This window comes from Scyliorhinus canicula, chromosome 31 (genome assembly GCF_902713615.1).
Source record: "Scyliorhinus canicula chromosome 31, sScyCan1.1, whole genome shotgun sequence".
Taxonomy (NCBI): Eukaryota; Metazoa; Chordata; class Chondrichthyes; order Carcharhiniformes; family Scyliorhinidae; genus Scyliorhinus; species Scyliorhinus canicula.
This window is the reverse complement of record NC_052176.1, coordinates 10,179,485-10,196,492: the sequence shown is the minus strand read 5'-3', so window position 1 is coordinate 10,196,492 and position 17,008 is coordinate 10,179,485. Positions and strand designations below refer to the sequence as shown.

The 17,008-nt window shown below is 45.6% G+C and overlaps 1 long non-coding RNA gene across 2 annotated transcripts; it reads left to right on the top strand.

Annotated features, from left to right (window-relative positions):
- Positions 1-3,677: 3,677 nt before the first annotated feature.
- LOC119959021 lies at positions 3,678-16,921 on the top strand. Of its 2 annotated transcripts, none has more exons than XR_005459133.1 (3): positions 3,678-4,197; positions 6,739-6,924; positions 16,903-16,921. It is a non-coding gene; the product is annotated as an uncharacterized LOC119959021 (long non-coding RNA). The 2 variants fall into 2 exon arrangements; XR_005459132.1 differs by lacking the exon at positions 16,903-16,921 and adding an exon at positions 14,683-14,982.
- The last annotated feature ends 87 nt before the right edge of the window (positions 16,922-17,008 follow it).

Sequence of the window (17,008 nt, the reverse complement as noted above, 5' to 3'; positions counted from 1 at the left end):
TGAGGAGGTGACACTTGTCCCTGACAGTAATTAATGTGAGGAGAACTGAAATAATTTCAGAGTTGGAAATGAGCAAAAATTGAACAATAGAACAGTCAGTAACCGGACATCAATTCATCTCCACTTATCTTTGAGAATTTAAGAACTCAAAATAGTGTGCATTTCAAACAAGAATAATTGATTTAATAGACCTCAAAATTTACAGGACAATTTTAGGAGAGATTCAGAACACAACAATTAAACTCTGACAGTCAGCGTGATAAGGATTCAGTCTGATTAATAGCAGAATCCAAACCCGGCACTCACATGTGAACTCGCTGATTATGCAGCCGATTGGATGGCCGAGTGAATCCCTTCCCACACACGGAGCAGGGGAATTGCCTCTCTCCAGAGTGAGTGTGTTGGTGTTGCCGCAGATCATTGCTCCTTTTAAACCTCTTCTCACAGTCAGGACATTGGAAAGGTCTCTGATCACTGTGAACTAGTTGGTGTTGCTGCAGATGGAATAACCAAGGAAATACTTTCCCACACACAGAGCAGGGGAATGGCCTCTCCCCAGTGTGAGGCTGTTGGTGTTCCAGCAGCTGCTTTATGCTTTTAAAGCTTTTCTCACACTCAAGACATTGAAATGGTCTCTAGTCAGTATGAACAAGTTGCTGTTCAGTTAGCTGACATGACTGAGTGAATCCCTTCACACACACAGAGCAGGTGAATGGTGTCTCCCCAGTGTGAACTCGCTGGTGTGTGAATAGGTTGGATGTGGTTTTGAAACCCCCTCTGACACACAGAGCAGATGAATGGCCTCTCCCCAGTGTGAACTCACTAGTGTGCGGACAGATTGGAGGTCGTGGTGTGTAAGACTTCTTACAATCCTTTCTGACACACGGAACAGGTGTAAGGTCATTCCAGCGTGTGACTTCACTGGTGTTTCAGCAGGTTGGATGTGTGAGTGAATCCCTTCCCACACTCGGAGCAGGTGTATGGCCTCTCCCCAATGTGACTGCATCAGTGAATTTCTAGTGTGGATGGTGATCGGAATCCCATCCTACAGTCCCATATCATATTGCTCTCAGAAACAATCCCTTGTACACTCTATAACATTTCCTAGAGGCTACCCTTGCCAACTTGATTAATCCAGTCAATATGCATATTAAAATCACCCATGATTACGGCTGTGTCCTCACAAGCACTCATTATATTTTGGTTTATACTACCTCTCACTTTGGAAGATTGCTCGGGCGCCGTTAAAAACAAGTTTTTGCCCTTGCTTTTTTATTACCACCCAGATCGATTCAACCTTTTGGCCCTTAGTGCCAATATCATTTCTTAATACAACCTGGATGTCACCTTGAAGCAATAAAACAACCCCACCTCCTGTTCTGTCCTGTCTATCCTATCGGAATACTGGACATTGGACATTATTCGTCCAGTTCTGATCCCCTGCAACCATGTTTCAGTAATCCCCACCACATCATACCTATTTGTCTGTATTTGTGTTGTCAGCTCATTGATAATATTACGAAAACTGCGTGCATATAGGGAGAAGGTTTCAAAATATGTCTACTGATTTGTCTTTCCCTTGCAGGATTATCTTGTGCACTACACTTTTCACACGTCATTACCTGCTTTATTTATCTCTGATAACACTCAGCCCCAACATTCCGATCTGCAACTTTGGTTCCCATTAACCATTATACCTCTTGGAGTGTTAACCTTCCCTTTGTTATGGGCCAGGCCTTAGAAACTACAAAGTGTATTACAAAGCTCACCTGACATGTAAGCACCTTATATATAAGCACCTGACATATAAACACCTTATATGGTGGTTAGCATCAATGCTTCACAGCTCCAGGGTCCCAGGTTCGATTCCAGGCTGGATCACTGTCTGTGTGGAGTCTGCACACCCGTGTGTGCGTGGGTTTCCTCCGGGTGCTCCGGTTTCCTCCCACAGTCCAAAGATGTGCGGGTTAGGTGGATTGGCCATGCTAAATTGCCCGTAGTGTAAGGTTAATGGGGGGATTGTTGGGTTACGGGTATACGGGTTACGTGGGTTTAAGTAGGGTGATCATTGCTCGGCACAACATCGAGGGCCGAAGGGCCTGTTCTGTGCTGTACTGTTAAAAAAAAAAATAACGTTAATGTTGAACATGGCTGGTATGAACACAAGGGCCGTCACTTCAGGTGTGATTCATCAGGCTTCCTAGGTGCTTTTATTACTTTATCCTTTCCGCCAGAACACTGATTCCACTTTGATTCTGGTGGAGACTATTCCAACGGTACACATCCCTCGTGTCTGAACACTGATGCCAGTGCCCCATGAAATGGAACCCTTATTCCTCCACCACTCCTTTAGCCACGTGTTTACTCCGAATATTCTCATCCCTTTGCCAATTTGCAAAGGGTTGTAATCCAGAGATGAGAAATCTTGAGGACCTGCTCTTTAACTTTGTTCCTCGTTCCTGATAATCCCCAAACAGGTTCTCTTTCCCCAAAGTGGACCACAACAACTGGATCCTCTCTCTCCCATCCAATATGCTTTGAGCTGGTTAGAGATGTCCCTCACCCTAGCACGGGGCAGATAACATACCATGCGGCACTTTAGGTCCTATTTCCAAAGGATGCTATCAGTTCCCCTAATTATAGCTTTCTCGACAAATAACGCTTGGCAGACTTTGAGCTGAATCATAAAACATTAACTCTGTATGTGTTCACAGGTGCTGGCTTGTTGTGTACTCAGAGTTTTTGGAATTTTAATTCATTGTTCAAGCATTCCTGGTATTCCGCATTTGCACTAAGGTTAAGAGGAGGTTTGATCGAGGTGAAAACCATGAACAGTTTAAAAATATTAAATGGGCATAAACTGTTCCTGTGACGACATGAGGAGATAGATTTATCATGATTGGCTAAAAATAAATGCTATGAGGAAACATTTATTCTTTACATAGACAGCGAGTTGTTGTGATCCTGAAAATGCAGTTTGAAATAGTTCAGACTCAGACTAATATTATTATTATATTTTATTATTAACATCGATTGTAAATTTATTAATTATTAATTTCTTAGTAATATTTATTGTTATTACTAATTATTATTATGATAATAAATTTCAAAATAATTCAACAAATACAGAAAGGAAGATATTTTCATGAGGTTCGTGAGGTTCAGGTCAGGAACAGGAGTTTCATTGATTCGGGACGAAATAGTTAGGACAGATATGACAAGTTGAAACATAACCCCACCTGCGACACTATTCCCTAAAATGGTGAACAGAATGACCCAGAATGCCGCGCGGGGTAGAATCAGGGCTATTTCATTCAGATTGTTCGCACTGCGCAGGCGCAAGGTAGAGCCCCGCCCCGGAAACCCGCCAGTATGGGCGGAGCATGCGCGGTGCGGCTCCTGGAAGCTGAGCAGGGCCGTGCGCAGCCGCAGTAGCACTGAGTCTCAGAGGCCGGGTCAGAGCTGCCGGTTCCGGCGGATGTGCGGCGAGGGAGCCGGGGCAGAGGCTCCATGAAGCGGATGCTTATTGCAGACTGAAGGCGACTGAGAGAAACATTGAGCTGAACCATTTCACAGCGCAAACTCTCCTCCACTTTCTTTCCTTTTCTTTCATTGCATTGATTTCAATTCGCAGCTCACCTGCTCCAGACTCAGCTTTTCTTTCTGTTCTTCTCCATCTCCATTCCCTTTGGCCCTGGATAACTCACTTTTCTCTCACTCACTCTCTCCTCTCTTCCACACCATCACACACCTTCCTTTTGTCCTTGGCCCACTCGGCCCTTCTTTCAAACCTATTACATCTGAAACTTTTCTCACTTCAGATCAGAGCTCACAGAGCTGAAACACTAACTCTCTTTATCTTTCCACACACAGGCTGCTCAATCTACTCAGGTTTCTTTTCCAGCCTTTTCTCTGCTTATTTCAGATTTCAAACGTCCAATGGTTTCTGCTTTTATTCCAGGCTGTTCCTCAGTGAGCTGAAACATCAACTCTGTTTCTCTCTCCACAGACGCTGCCTGAACAGTTGTGTAGTTCCAGAGTGATCACCTTGTTTCAGATTTCCAGTGTGCACATGATTTTACTGTGAATTATTGAAGGTGTGGATAAGAAACTGAGAACAGAAAGAGACGAATGAAGAACCCTTTTGAATCAGGGTGGATGTTGGATGTGGAAGTCGGTCCCTCACTTTCTTTGGAGGTATGTTCTTGTTGTCTGACTTTGAACTGGAGTGTCGATGGAGGAGAAGCTGGTGGTTTAACCCTGGGTACATTTGAGACCAATAGGGCCCAAACATTTCTGATAAAACAAAATTAACTGTTCCCTGTACAGTGACAGAGACATTGCACACTCACATACAATAAATGATGGACAGAGAATCTACTCCAGATACATGCAGTAACAGAAAATTAATTCCATACATTGTTGATGATTAACAGTGACTAACTTCCACACTGATTATGACAGTGATTGAATTGTAACACATGATTACAGATCGACAGAATTCCACCTTCAGACAGGAGCAGAGACTGACATACTGAGTGGTAATAACAAACATTATTACATATTCACAGATGGAGACTGAATTCCACTCACATACATTAACAGGGACTGATGGACAGAGAGTTCATTACGCACATTATTATAGATTGACAAATAGAGAGTGAATTCCACACACATACAGGAACAGAAACAGACAGAGAGTTAATTACACAAATTTTTATAAATTGACAGATAGAGACTAAATTCTACACTCCTGTGCAGTAACAGAGATTGATGGACAGATAGTAAATTTCACACAAATTAATGATTCATAAACAAAGAGTGAATTACACAATCATGTACTATAACAGAGATCGTTCGACAGTGAATTAATTACACATACTGTTTGCAGCATGGTGGCACAGTGGTTAGCACAGCGCTTCACAGCGTCAAGGACACAGTTTTGATTCCGATCTTGGGTGACTGCCTGTGTGGAGTTTGCACAATTTCCCCTTGTCTGCATGGATTTCCTCTGGGTGCACCGGTTTCCTGCCACAGTCCAAAGATAGGTGGATTGGCCATGCTAAATTGCCCCACAATATCCAGGGATGTGCAGGTTATGTGGAGTTATGGGGTAGGGAAGGAATGGGCCAAGGAAGAGTGCTCTTTCGGGTGATTGGTAATGACTTGATGGGCCAAATGGCTTTATTCTCCATTGGAAGGATTCTATGATTATTATAAATTGACAACTGAGAGTGAATTTCATGCCCGCAAGGGGTCACGATTTCAAGGTGAGAGGGGGAAAGTTTAAGGGAGATGTGCGTGGAACGTTTTTTACGCAGAGGGTGGTGGGTGCCTGGAACGCTTTACCAGCGGAGGTGGTAGAAGCAGACACGATAACATCATTTAAGAGTCATCTCGACAGGTATATGAATGGGCGGCAACAGAGGGAAGTAGACCTTGGAAAATAGGAGACAGGTTTAGATAAAGGATCTGGATCGGCACAGGCTGGGAGGGCCGAAGGGCCTGTTCCTGTGCTGTAATTTTCTTTGTTCTTGTTCACATACAGTAGCCAAGACTGACAGTTAGTTAACCATATTATTATAGATTAAGAGATAATGACTGAATTCTACACTCACATACAGCAATAGAGACTGACAGACAGTGAGTTAGTTACATACATTATTATCGTAAGAAGTCTTTCAACACCAGGTTAAAGTTCAACAGGTTTGTTTCAAATCACTAGCTTTTGGAGCAGCAAATACCTTCTCAGGTGAGTGCTCTGAGCAGCTGGTCCCTGCTCAGGTGAGTGCTCTGAGCAGCTGGTCCCTGCTCAGGTGAGTGCTCCGGGCAGCTGTTCCCTGCTCAGGTGAGTGCTCTGAGCAGCTGGTCCCTGCTCAGGTGAGTGCTCTGAGCAGCTGGTCCCTGCTCAGGTGAGGTCTCTGAGCAGCTGGTCCCTGCTGAGGTGAGTGCTCTGAGCAGCTGGTCCCTGCTGAGGTGAGTGCTCTGTGCAGCTGGTCCCTGCTCAGGTGAGTGCTCTGAGCAGCTGGTCCCTGCTCAGGTTAGTGCTCGGGGCAGCTGGTCCCTACTCAGGTGAGTGCTCTGAGCAGCTGGTCCCTGCTCAGGTGAGTGCTCTGAGCAGCTGGTCCCTGCTCAGGTGAGTGCTCGGGGCAGCTGGTACCTGCTCAGGTGAGTGCTCTGAGCAGCTGGTTCCCTGCTCAGGTGAGTGCTCTGAGCAGCTGGTCCCTGCTCAGGTGAGTGCTCTGAGCAGCTGGTCCCTGCTGAGGTGAGTGCTCTGAGCAGCGCTCCGAAAGCTAGTGATTCCAAACAAACCTGTTGGACTTTAACCTGGTGTTGTAAGACTTCTTACTGTGCCAACCCAGTCCAACGCCGGCATCTCCACATCATGGCTAGATTATTATAGATTGGCCGATCGAGCAAATTCCACACAGACATTTAAGAACAGAGACTGCCAGGCAGAGTTAGTTACAGACATTATTATATATTGATAGATAGAGAGTAAATCCCATGCTCACAAATGGCAGTGGGGAAAGTTCATACACAGATTTCCCCACGTGGGGCTGCCATGGGGAACATTCCCACTCTCAGTGCCTGCGCAACTCAGCGTATTGGATAAAGCGCTTTCTGGGGGCACAGAATTGGAGGAACTGCGGCCACCATTAGCAGATATCAGGAAGAGTTTTATTCCAGGCTGATCCTCATTGAGCTGAAGCATGAACTCTGTTTCTCTCTCCACAGACGCTGCCTGACCGGTTGTGTTGCTCCAGAATGTTCACCTTGTTTCAGATTTCCAGAGTCCACATGATTGTCCTGTGAATTATTGAAGGTGTTGCTGAGAACCTGAACAGAAAGAGGCAAATGAAGAACACTTTTGAATCAGGGTGGATGTTGGATGTGGAAGTCGGTCCCTCACTTTCTTTGGAGGTATGTTCTTGTTGTCTGACTTTGAACTGGAGTGTAGATGGAGGAAAAGCTGATGGGTTTAACCATGAGCACAGTTGAGTCCAATAGGGCCCAAATATTTCTGCTAAAAGGTGATTAACTGTTTCCTGTACAGTAACAGAGACATTGCACACTCACATACAAAAGTGATGGACAGAGAATCTACTCTACACACATAGAACATAGAACAGTACAGCACAGAACAGGCCCTTCTGCCCTCGATGTTGTGCCGAGCCATGATCACCCTACTCAAACCCACGTATCCACCCAGTTAATTCCACACTGAAACACAGTAACACAGACTGACAGACAGAGAGCCAGCTCCACACTGACGGAAATCAGAACATAAGGACTAGGAGCAGGGGAAGGCCATTCAGCCCATTAGCTCTGCTCCGCCATTCAATAAGCTCATTGCTGGTCTGATTATTGCCTCAACTGCTCTTTCCTACCTCGGCCCATAACCTTTGACTCACTTGTAGATCAAAACTCTGTCCAACCCAGGCTAGAATCTCGTGGGGAGGGAATTACAATGATTAAGGACACTTTCAGAAAATGAATTTCTCTTTCCCTCAGCTAGCTCAGTTAGTAGAGCTTCAGACCCTTCTCACAATCATGGGTTCAATCCCCACATTGGATATAATTATTTGTGGGGCAGGTTCAAGGGGCTGAATGGCCTTCAGCGAATTCTCTAAAAATGTATTATGTACAATTTATGGGACAGCGGTGAGCATTGCTGCCTTCCAAGCAGTTGACCTGGCTTCAATTCCCGGCCATCGCAGTTTATTCCTCTTAAACCTTTCAAATGACAAACCCCAAGCTGTCAGCTGAATTGGATCAGTTTCAGTGAGATTTCCGCTGGTGCAGACATGATGGGCCAAATGGCCTCCTCCTGTGTCGTAGCAATTCTGTGACACAATGATCGGCATCTTAAATGGGAGACGCTTTATTTTTAAACTGTCTCTAGTTCTGTTTCCCCACAAATGGAAACATTCCTCTCAACATCTACCCCGTCAAACGCCGTCAGAATCTTACATTTCAATAAGATCAGCTCTCGTTCTTCACAACTCCAATGAGGATCAGCTGAGTTTGCTTCAACTTTCCGCAAAAGACAATACCTCATCCCTCCTAAACTAAAGAGACAAAATGTTACACAGGGTACTTGCTGTAATCTCAGTCATTCCCTGTGGATTCAGCAAGACCTCCCTATTTGTATACCTAAATTCCCTGGAACAAAGGCCAAGATTCCATTTTTCTTCCTAATTACTTCCTGGTCCTGCACATTAACGTGTTGTGATTCATGTACAAGGACAGCCAGGTTCCTCTGTATTGCAACATTCTGCCACCTCTCTCCATGTAATTAAAATTATCTTTCCCTATTTTTCCCAACAACTTGGATGACCTCACATTTCCCACATTTTATCCCATCTGCCACATTAATGCCCACTCAGTAACCTATCGATATCCCCTTGCAGACTCCTTGTCCTCCTCACAACCTACTTTCCCATTAATCTGTGAATTGTCTGAAATTTTGGGGATAGTCGGTCCCTTCAGTTGAGTCATTAATATTGATTGTAATTAACTGAGAATTCAGCACTGATCCCTGTGGCAGTGACCCTGACAGTGACCCACTTCCTGACAGGAACAGAGACTGACAGACAGCGAGTTAATTACACACTTTATTACAGATTGACAGATAGAGAGTGAATTCCACACACAGACAGAAACAGAGACTGACAGACAGCGAGTTAATTACACACTTTATTACAGATTGACAGAGAGAGAGTGAATTCCACACACAGACAGTAACAGAGACTGACAGACAGCGAGTTAATTACACACAATATTATAGATTGACTGGTAGGGAGTGAATTTCACTCACACACAGTAACAGAGTTTGACACAGTGTTAATGCTGCACCGAAATACAGTAATGAAAATAGCGGATAGAAGATAAAGTAATAAATGATTAGAGGGTTAATGTCAGACTCACATAAAATAACACATTGTCAGAGATTGAATTCTACTTTTCATTACACCAGCAGAGACCCAGATTGAGTTAGTGCTTCACTCATATGCAGTATCAAAGCCTTACAGTTAATTCCACTCTCACACGCACTAACAAATTGGACAGAGCAATGATTCTGCTCTGAAACACAGGCACAGAGACTGAAAGAGTTATTGTGCACTCACACACAGTAACCGAGATTGAGACAGAGTTAATTCCACACTTGCACTAATAGAGACTGACAGGTACAGAATTGGCCCACCTCATTCCCCAGCACCAGATCCAGCAATGCCTCCTTCCGAGCTCGACCGAGAACATTTCGGTCAACCAAATTCTTCTGAACACATTTCAGAAATCCCTGATCTCTTGTTCTTAAACATCTCTGTGATTTCCCTACAGATTTATTCCTCTATCGCTCTCTCATCACACCTTCCTTTATGTCTTCACTATCTTTTCTGAACTTTTTGTATCCTTGAACATTAAACACCCAATCCTCACCATTTTAAACCACAATTTCATCATTGCCACTACATCATATTCTCACCTAGAAATTTATGCTTCTCGCTCACCAATCTTATTTCCCACACTTTGTGTGATTACACACACACATTCTAAACCTGTCCTTGTATTCCTTTCAGATTCCTTCTTCATCGACTCCTGTCTAATACGGTTCTACTTTCTTCTCCACTTATTCTTCTTTTCTACTTCTCCGCACTGGTACTCATCCTCCTACCAGTTTAGCTCAAACCCTCCTGACCCACACAAGTGACCCTCCCGATCAGGCAGATAGACAGTGAATAGCTGCTTCCTGGCCCATAACTGGTTCCAATGTCCCATTAATCTGAATCCCTCCCCCCGTGCAGGCTCAAGCCATGTATTGATGTTCCTGTTCTCCACATTTCTACTCTCTTTAGCACGTGGCACTGACAGTAATCCAGAGAGTAACCCTCTCAAGGCTCTGCGTTTTAACTCGCTCCATAGTTCCTTCAGGGTATTCTCTATTTGTCTTTGGGATCTTCACCTCCTGTGACATAGGATCCAGGAATGTCTGATCCTCCCGGATGCTCCGCAGTGGCTCCAGCTGCCCCTGAAGTTCGGAAATTCTAAACTTGACCTCCAGCAGCTGGAGACACTTCCTACACATTTGATCCCCAAGAAATCTGAAGTGGTCGAGAGGTTCCCACATGGGACAGGAACTGCAAGCAGCAGGGATCAGCTGACCAACCATGGTCTAAAAAAACCTATTCCCTCTTTTAGAATCTAATTAGTACCTTGTTATAACTATTCAATGTATTTAATGCCTGTAGACCTGTTCTACACTAATGCTCTGATTACACTGACACTTTCCTGTGATATCATACATTGAGTATTTATTTTAAACATGGCCGGTTTGCTTCAACCCCTCTCCCACTGCTCTTTATTCCCCTGCCGCTCCTACTGTGCTGTCACTCTCGTTCTCTCTCTCACTGCCGCTCTCACTCTGCTCTCACTCTCATTCTCTCTCTCACCGCCGCTGTCACTCTGCTGTCACTCTCGTTCTCTCTCTCGCTGCCGCTCTCACTCTGCTGTCACTCTCGTTCTCTCTCTCACCACCGCTGTCACTCTGTTGTCACTCTCGTTCTCTCTCTCACTGGCGCTCTCACTCTGCTGTCACTCTCGTTCTCTCTCCCACTGCCACTCTCACTCTGCTGTCACTCTCGTTCTCTCTCTCACTGCCGCTCACTCTGCTGTCACTCTCGTTCTCTCTCTCACTGCCACTCTCACTCTGCTGTCACTCTCGTTCTCTCTCTCACTGCCGCTCACTCTGCTGTCACTCTCGTTCTCTCTCTCACTGCCACTCTCACTCTGCTGTCACTCTCGTTCTCTCTCCCACTGCCACTCTCACTCTGCTGTCACTCTCGTTCTCTCTCCCACTGCCACTCTCACTCTGCTGTCACTCTCGTTCTCTCTCTTGCTGCCGCTCTCACTCTGCTCTCACTCTCGTTCTCTCTCTCACTGCCGCTCTCACTCTGCTGTCACTCTCGTTCTCTCTCTCACTGCCGCTCTCACTCTGCTGTCACTCTCGTTCTCTCTCTCACTGCCGCTCTCACTCTGCTGTCACTCTCGTTCTCTCTCTCACTGCCGCTCTCACTCTGCTGTCACTCTCGAATTCTCTCTCCACCCACACTGCACTCTCACTTCTGCTGTTACTCTCGCTCTCTCTCTCCCAAACCTGCCACTCTCACTCTGCTGTCACTCTCGCTTCACTCTCTCTCACTGCCGCTCTCACTATGCTGTCACTCCGTTCGCTCTCTCACTGCCGCTCCTCACTCTGCTGTCACTCTCGTCTCTCTCTCACTGCCACCTCCACTCTGCCGCTCTCACTCTGCTGTCACTCTCGTTCTCTCTACTGCGCTCTCACTCTGCTTTCACTCTACGTTCTCTCTCTCACTGGCACGCTGTCACTCTGCTGTCACTCTCGTTTCTCCTCTCTCACTGCCGCTTCTCACTCTGCTGTCACTCGCGTTTCTACTCCCTCACTGCCACTCTCCACTCTGCTGTCACTCTCCGTTCTCTCTCTCACTGCCACTCTCACTCTGCTGTCACTCTCGTTCTCTCTCTCACTGCCGCTCTCACTCTGCTGTCACTCTCGTTCTCTCTCTTGCTGCCGCTCTCACTCTGCTCTCACTCTCGTTCTCTCTCTCGCTGCCGCTCTCACTCTGCTGTCACTCTCGTTCTCTCTCACTGCCGCTCTCACTGCCGCTCTCACTCTGCTGTCACTCTCGTTCTCTCTCTCACTGCCGCTCTCACTCTGCTTTCACTCTCGTTCTCTCTCTCACTGCCGCTCTCACTCTGCTGTCACTCTCGTTCTCTCTCTCACTGCCGCTCTCACTCTGCTGTCACTCTCGTTCTCTCTCTCGCTGCCGCTCTCACTCTGCTGTCACTCTCGTTCTCTCTCTCACTGCCGCTCTCACTCTGCTGTCGCTCTCGTTCTCTCTCTCACTGCCGCTCTCACTCTGCTGTCACTCTCGTTCTCTCTCTCACTGCCGCTCTCACTCTGCTGTCACTCTCGTTCTCTCTCTCACTGCCGCTCTCACTCTGCTGTCACTCTCGTTCTCTCTCTCACTGCCTATCTCACTCTGCTGTCACTCTCGTTCTCTCTCTCACTGCCGCTCTCACTCTGCTGTCACTCTCGCTCTCTCTCTCACTGCCGCTCTCGCTCTGCTGTCACTCTCGTTCTCTCTCTCACTGCCGCTCTCACTCTGCTGTCACTCTCGTTCTCTCTCCCACTGCCGCTCTCACTCTGCTGTCACTCTTGTTCTCTCTCTCACTGCCGCTCTCCCTCTGCTGTCACTCGTTCTCTCTCTCACTGCCTATCTCACTCTGCTGTCACTCTCGTTCTCTCTCTCACTGCCGCTCTCACTCTGCTGTCACTCTCGTTCTCTCTCTCACTGCCGCTCTCACTCTGCTGTCACTCTCGTTCTCTCTCTCACTGCCGCTCTCACTCTGCTGTCACTCTCGTTCTCTCTCTCACTGCTGCTCTCACTCTGCTGTCACTCTCGTTCTCTCTCTCACTGCCGCTCTCACTCTGCTGTCACTCTCGTTCTCTCTCTCACTGCTGCTCTCACTCTGCTGTCACTCTCGTTCTCTCTTTCACTGCCGCTCTCACTCTGCTGTCACTCTCGTTCACTCTCTCGCGGCTGCTTTGCTGCTGCTCTCTATCCACCCGCCAGTCTCACTCAGCTCTCATTCTCTGCTCCTCCACAGTCCCAAGTTTCTGCCTGTTTGGGAAATTCTCTGATCTGTCTTTGCTCCAAGCTGGATGACCTCACACTTCCCCGTGATGTACACCATCGGCCACAGTTCTGTTCACTCACTGAATCTGTCAATGACCCTTTGAAACTTGCTGCTCCCACCTTCACTACTAACCATGTCCCTAACTCAGTGTCATCAGCAAACTGGATATGGGCTGGAAGTTATTAAAATGTGAAAGAGCTCTGGGAATGGGAATAGAACTGCCGGCTGAACTGATTGGTTCTGTATAAATCCCTCCCTCTGAAAAACAACCGCTCACCACTACTTTATCCTTTCTGCCACTTTTCCAATTTTGTATCCGTGCAGTCACTGCCCCTTTAACCCCATCTGCTGGAACGTTACTAACAAGTCTATTATGTGGGACTTTTTCAAACCCCTTTGGAAGTCTAGACACCATGAACCTGACACCCGGCTCAATGTTCTCTGAAACTTCATCATTGAACTTCATTAGGGGCAGCACGGTAGCATTGTGGAAAGCACAATTGTTTCACAGCTCCAGGGTCCCAGGTTCGATTCCCGGCTTGGGTCACTCTCTGTGCGGAGTCTGTGCGGACCCAGGCACACACGGGTGCACATTCTCCCCGTGTGTGCCTGGGTTTGCTCCAGGTGCTCCGGTTTCCTCCCACAGTCCAAAGATGTGCAAGTTAGGTGGATTGGCCATGCTAAATTGCCCTTAGTGTCTAAAATTGATCTTAGTGTTGGGTGGGGTTGCTGGGTTATGGGGATAGGGTGGAGGTGTGAACCTTGGGTAGGGTGATCTTTCCAAGAGCAGGTGCAGACTTGATGGGCTGAATGGCCTCCTTCTGCACTGTAAATTCTATGATTAAGTATTTCAATTTTTCGTTCACTAATCTATCCTGGTTTTCATTTATCAATCCATGTTCCACCAAGTGACAATTAATTTTCTCCCAGATTATTCTCTCTAAACGTTTCCCCCCACCAGCATTAGACTAACTGCTCTAGTTACAGGGTTTATACCTCTCCATTTTAAACACAGATGTCACATCAACAAACTGCAGTTCTCGGACTTCACTCCCATATCCCAGGAGGATTGAAAGATAGTGGTTGGAATCTCTGCTATTTCCACCCTTCTTTCCCTCAGTAATCCAGGAGTATCCCATCTGGATTGGGTGATTTTCTACTGTGAGCCCTGCCAAACTTGTCATTGCCTCCTCTTTATCTATTTCCATCCTGTCCAATACTCCACCAACTCCTCCTTCACTGTGACATTAGCAGCATCTACTTGTTTTGTGATGACAGATGCAATGTAATCAGTTAGTACCTCAGCCATGTCCTCTATCTCCACAGCATCTCCTCATCAGCCACCCTCTAATTGATTCTCCATGTGTTGGTAAACATCTGCCTGTTTTTGATTATGTTGTGAATCTTTTCTCATGCTCTTTGTCTGCTGATCTCATTTCCCTTTTCATCTCTCTCGGCACTTTCTGTATTCTGCTTTGTTCCCTAAAGTATTGTGAATCAGACATTGATCATCATCCTGCTTTGGAGTTCCCACAGAGCGCAGGATGTGTAGACAACGGCTGTCAGCTGTCCCAACATTTCACTGAGCGGAGCTGTCTATTTAATTAAAGTTCTCGTTATTTAGAGTGTTCGCTACTTGTCTCTTGTACTTTTGCTGTTGTCCCTCAGTTTAAATTACACAGCAGCTCCTTCCCCCTCTCCAACCAATCCGCACTCTCATCAAATCCACATTTTAAACTCTTCACTCTGCTATTCACTCTCTCTGTGTTTGAGCTCACAGGTCACTCCAGTCATTGTTTCTAATTTAATTGTTGCATTTCATGCACCCAAAGTAAAGTTTGTTTTAGAATTATCAACTTATTATCACCCTAAATCTTGTTTTGAGTTCATTGTCTTAACAACAAATAAAATTGCAGTGATTACTTGCCTGTTCTGTAATGATGTGTCTATTCCACTCAGTTCAATAAACCCTGTTGGAAACAGAATGCTTTATCCAGACAATGTGTCTACTTGATGAACTGATGATGTGCGGAGCTCTCAGCTTTTACTCATTGATCTTCACAAGGGTTGATGCAGTTTTGACGGTGACTTGTTCTCTGGTGTTGATTTATTCGGATCGGGTTCTTCACCTGATTTCTCTGCTGTGTGATGTAGTTCTCTCAGCAGAGTTCTCAATAACAACCCGGCTTTCCTCGCAGCATTTCAATCTCAATGGTGTTTGAACTATTTTGATGAAGGATTTTGTTTTCTATACATCTCCCTAGCTGTCCTCTTGGTCAAGAAGGAAGTTTAACTGCTGTGTCTTTAAGCAGCCGACAGCTTTATTTGAAAAGTGACTGACAGGATTTGGGGTTTGAATCTGGTTGTGATGCCTTGTGGCTCCAGCTGTCACGTGACCTGCCAGGCGATGACCTCATAATCGCCCCAGTCATGTAGCTGTGGATTCGACGATTTCTTAAACACTTTCACTGGGGGTGACCTGGTCGCTGTCGCCTTTGACGCACAAAGTGTGTCTTCAAATCCCATTGCAGAATGTGTGTAATATGGAAGGCTGACAATCCAGGTCAGTACTGAGGGAGTGCTACACTGTTAGAGATGTTAAACCGAGGCCCCATCCACCCTCTCATTCTGTTGTAAGTGACCCCATGGGGCTGTGCTGAAGACACACGAGCAATGGGGTTATCCTCGAGCACCGGCTGATATTTATGCAGGAATTGCAGCTTGGATTGGATATTATAATTATCCTCAGCATTTACTGGGAGCTGAGTTGTGTGGAATTCTGGTTCAGGAGAGAGATTGTCAATAGTGAGAATAACACCTCATTTCAGCTCCCTCCAGATTTCTATTTTTTCCTGAAGGAAAGGTGGAGGAATTAACAACAGGCAGCATGTACAGATTGGGAGAGAATTTTGGGGCGACATTTGGCTCAGTGTTTAGCACTGCTGCGTATGACGCTGAGGACCTGGGTTCGAATCCCGGCCCTGGGCCACTGTCCGTGTGGAGTTTGCACGTTCTCCCTGTGTGTGCGTGGGTTTCACACCCACAAACACAAATATGTGTCGTTTTGGTAGATTGGCCACGCTAAATTACCCCATAATTGGAAAAAAAATAATTAGGTACTCTAAATTTATTTTTTAAAATCAATTTGACAACCTGTTGAATCCAGGATTAGGAAGATTGGAAGATAGGAAAATGAGTAAACTGTGCTTCTTCATATCTGCTCTGCCATTTGATCATCATACCAGTAACATTTGGGTGAAGGACTTTGCCAATCTCAATTTTGTTAAAGTCTGTGCAAATCTGGAAACTCCAATGTGATATTGATAAACACAGGATTTCAGGCAAAATGCATCCAAATAGCAAGAAGCAATTGATTAGAAATCTCCACAAACTAGCAACAGGATGTGATTGGAATCCCCGTGTGCAAATCCCAATGGATTAACAGTCCATCACCTTAACCTCTCACTCACCTTGTCACCTCTCTGAGTTTCTGAACAGTCTCAGAGGCTTTTTCCATCCATGAAAAGTTGGTCAGAAGGTTCTGAATGTGCAGCCAGGTGAGCAATGTTGGAAATGCAGCTTCTGGAAGCAAAATAAATTTCTGTCACATCAGGTCAGGGACTGCCTGGAATGGACCAGTGTGAAACATTTCCCCACCAATTAAATTGGGACAAAAGCAAAATCCTGCAGATTATATTGAATCTGTTCATTGAGTATTGAACAATCCATCAATGGGAAAATATTGTTTGATGTGTATCAGAAAATAATGCCATGGGATGAATGTAAATATCTATTAAATCTCCCTTTGACATTCTCTGTTATAACAGGAATATCTACAATATTTTATTCCACCCACACAAGGGATCCCTCGTCATTGATACCATTCCAGTCAATCTCCACTGCACACACTCCACGGTCTTGGCGGTTTTCCAAAGGATTTGGCTGACCTCGTCAAATCCTATTTTCATAAACTGAGACATGTAATAAAATTTCATCTCAGTCTGCAATCGTGAATAACACGCCCCTTCATTCCATGTATTCCTATTGTCACTTCCCTAATCCAATTTCTTGAGCACACAAGTTTTCACTTTCTGTAAACTCCCTTCAATAAAAGTGCTCACTTTCCCCATCGACAATTTGTAAATGTTTTTTTTGTGTAAATATCTTGTAAAAGAAGAGGTACGAGAAAGACAGGCTGTACGTAATGGTGACATGTCATGGGGACCAGATGTGATGTAGCTGAAGATGCTGAGTGATGTAATAGTGAACATTGTGAAGTCACTGC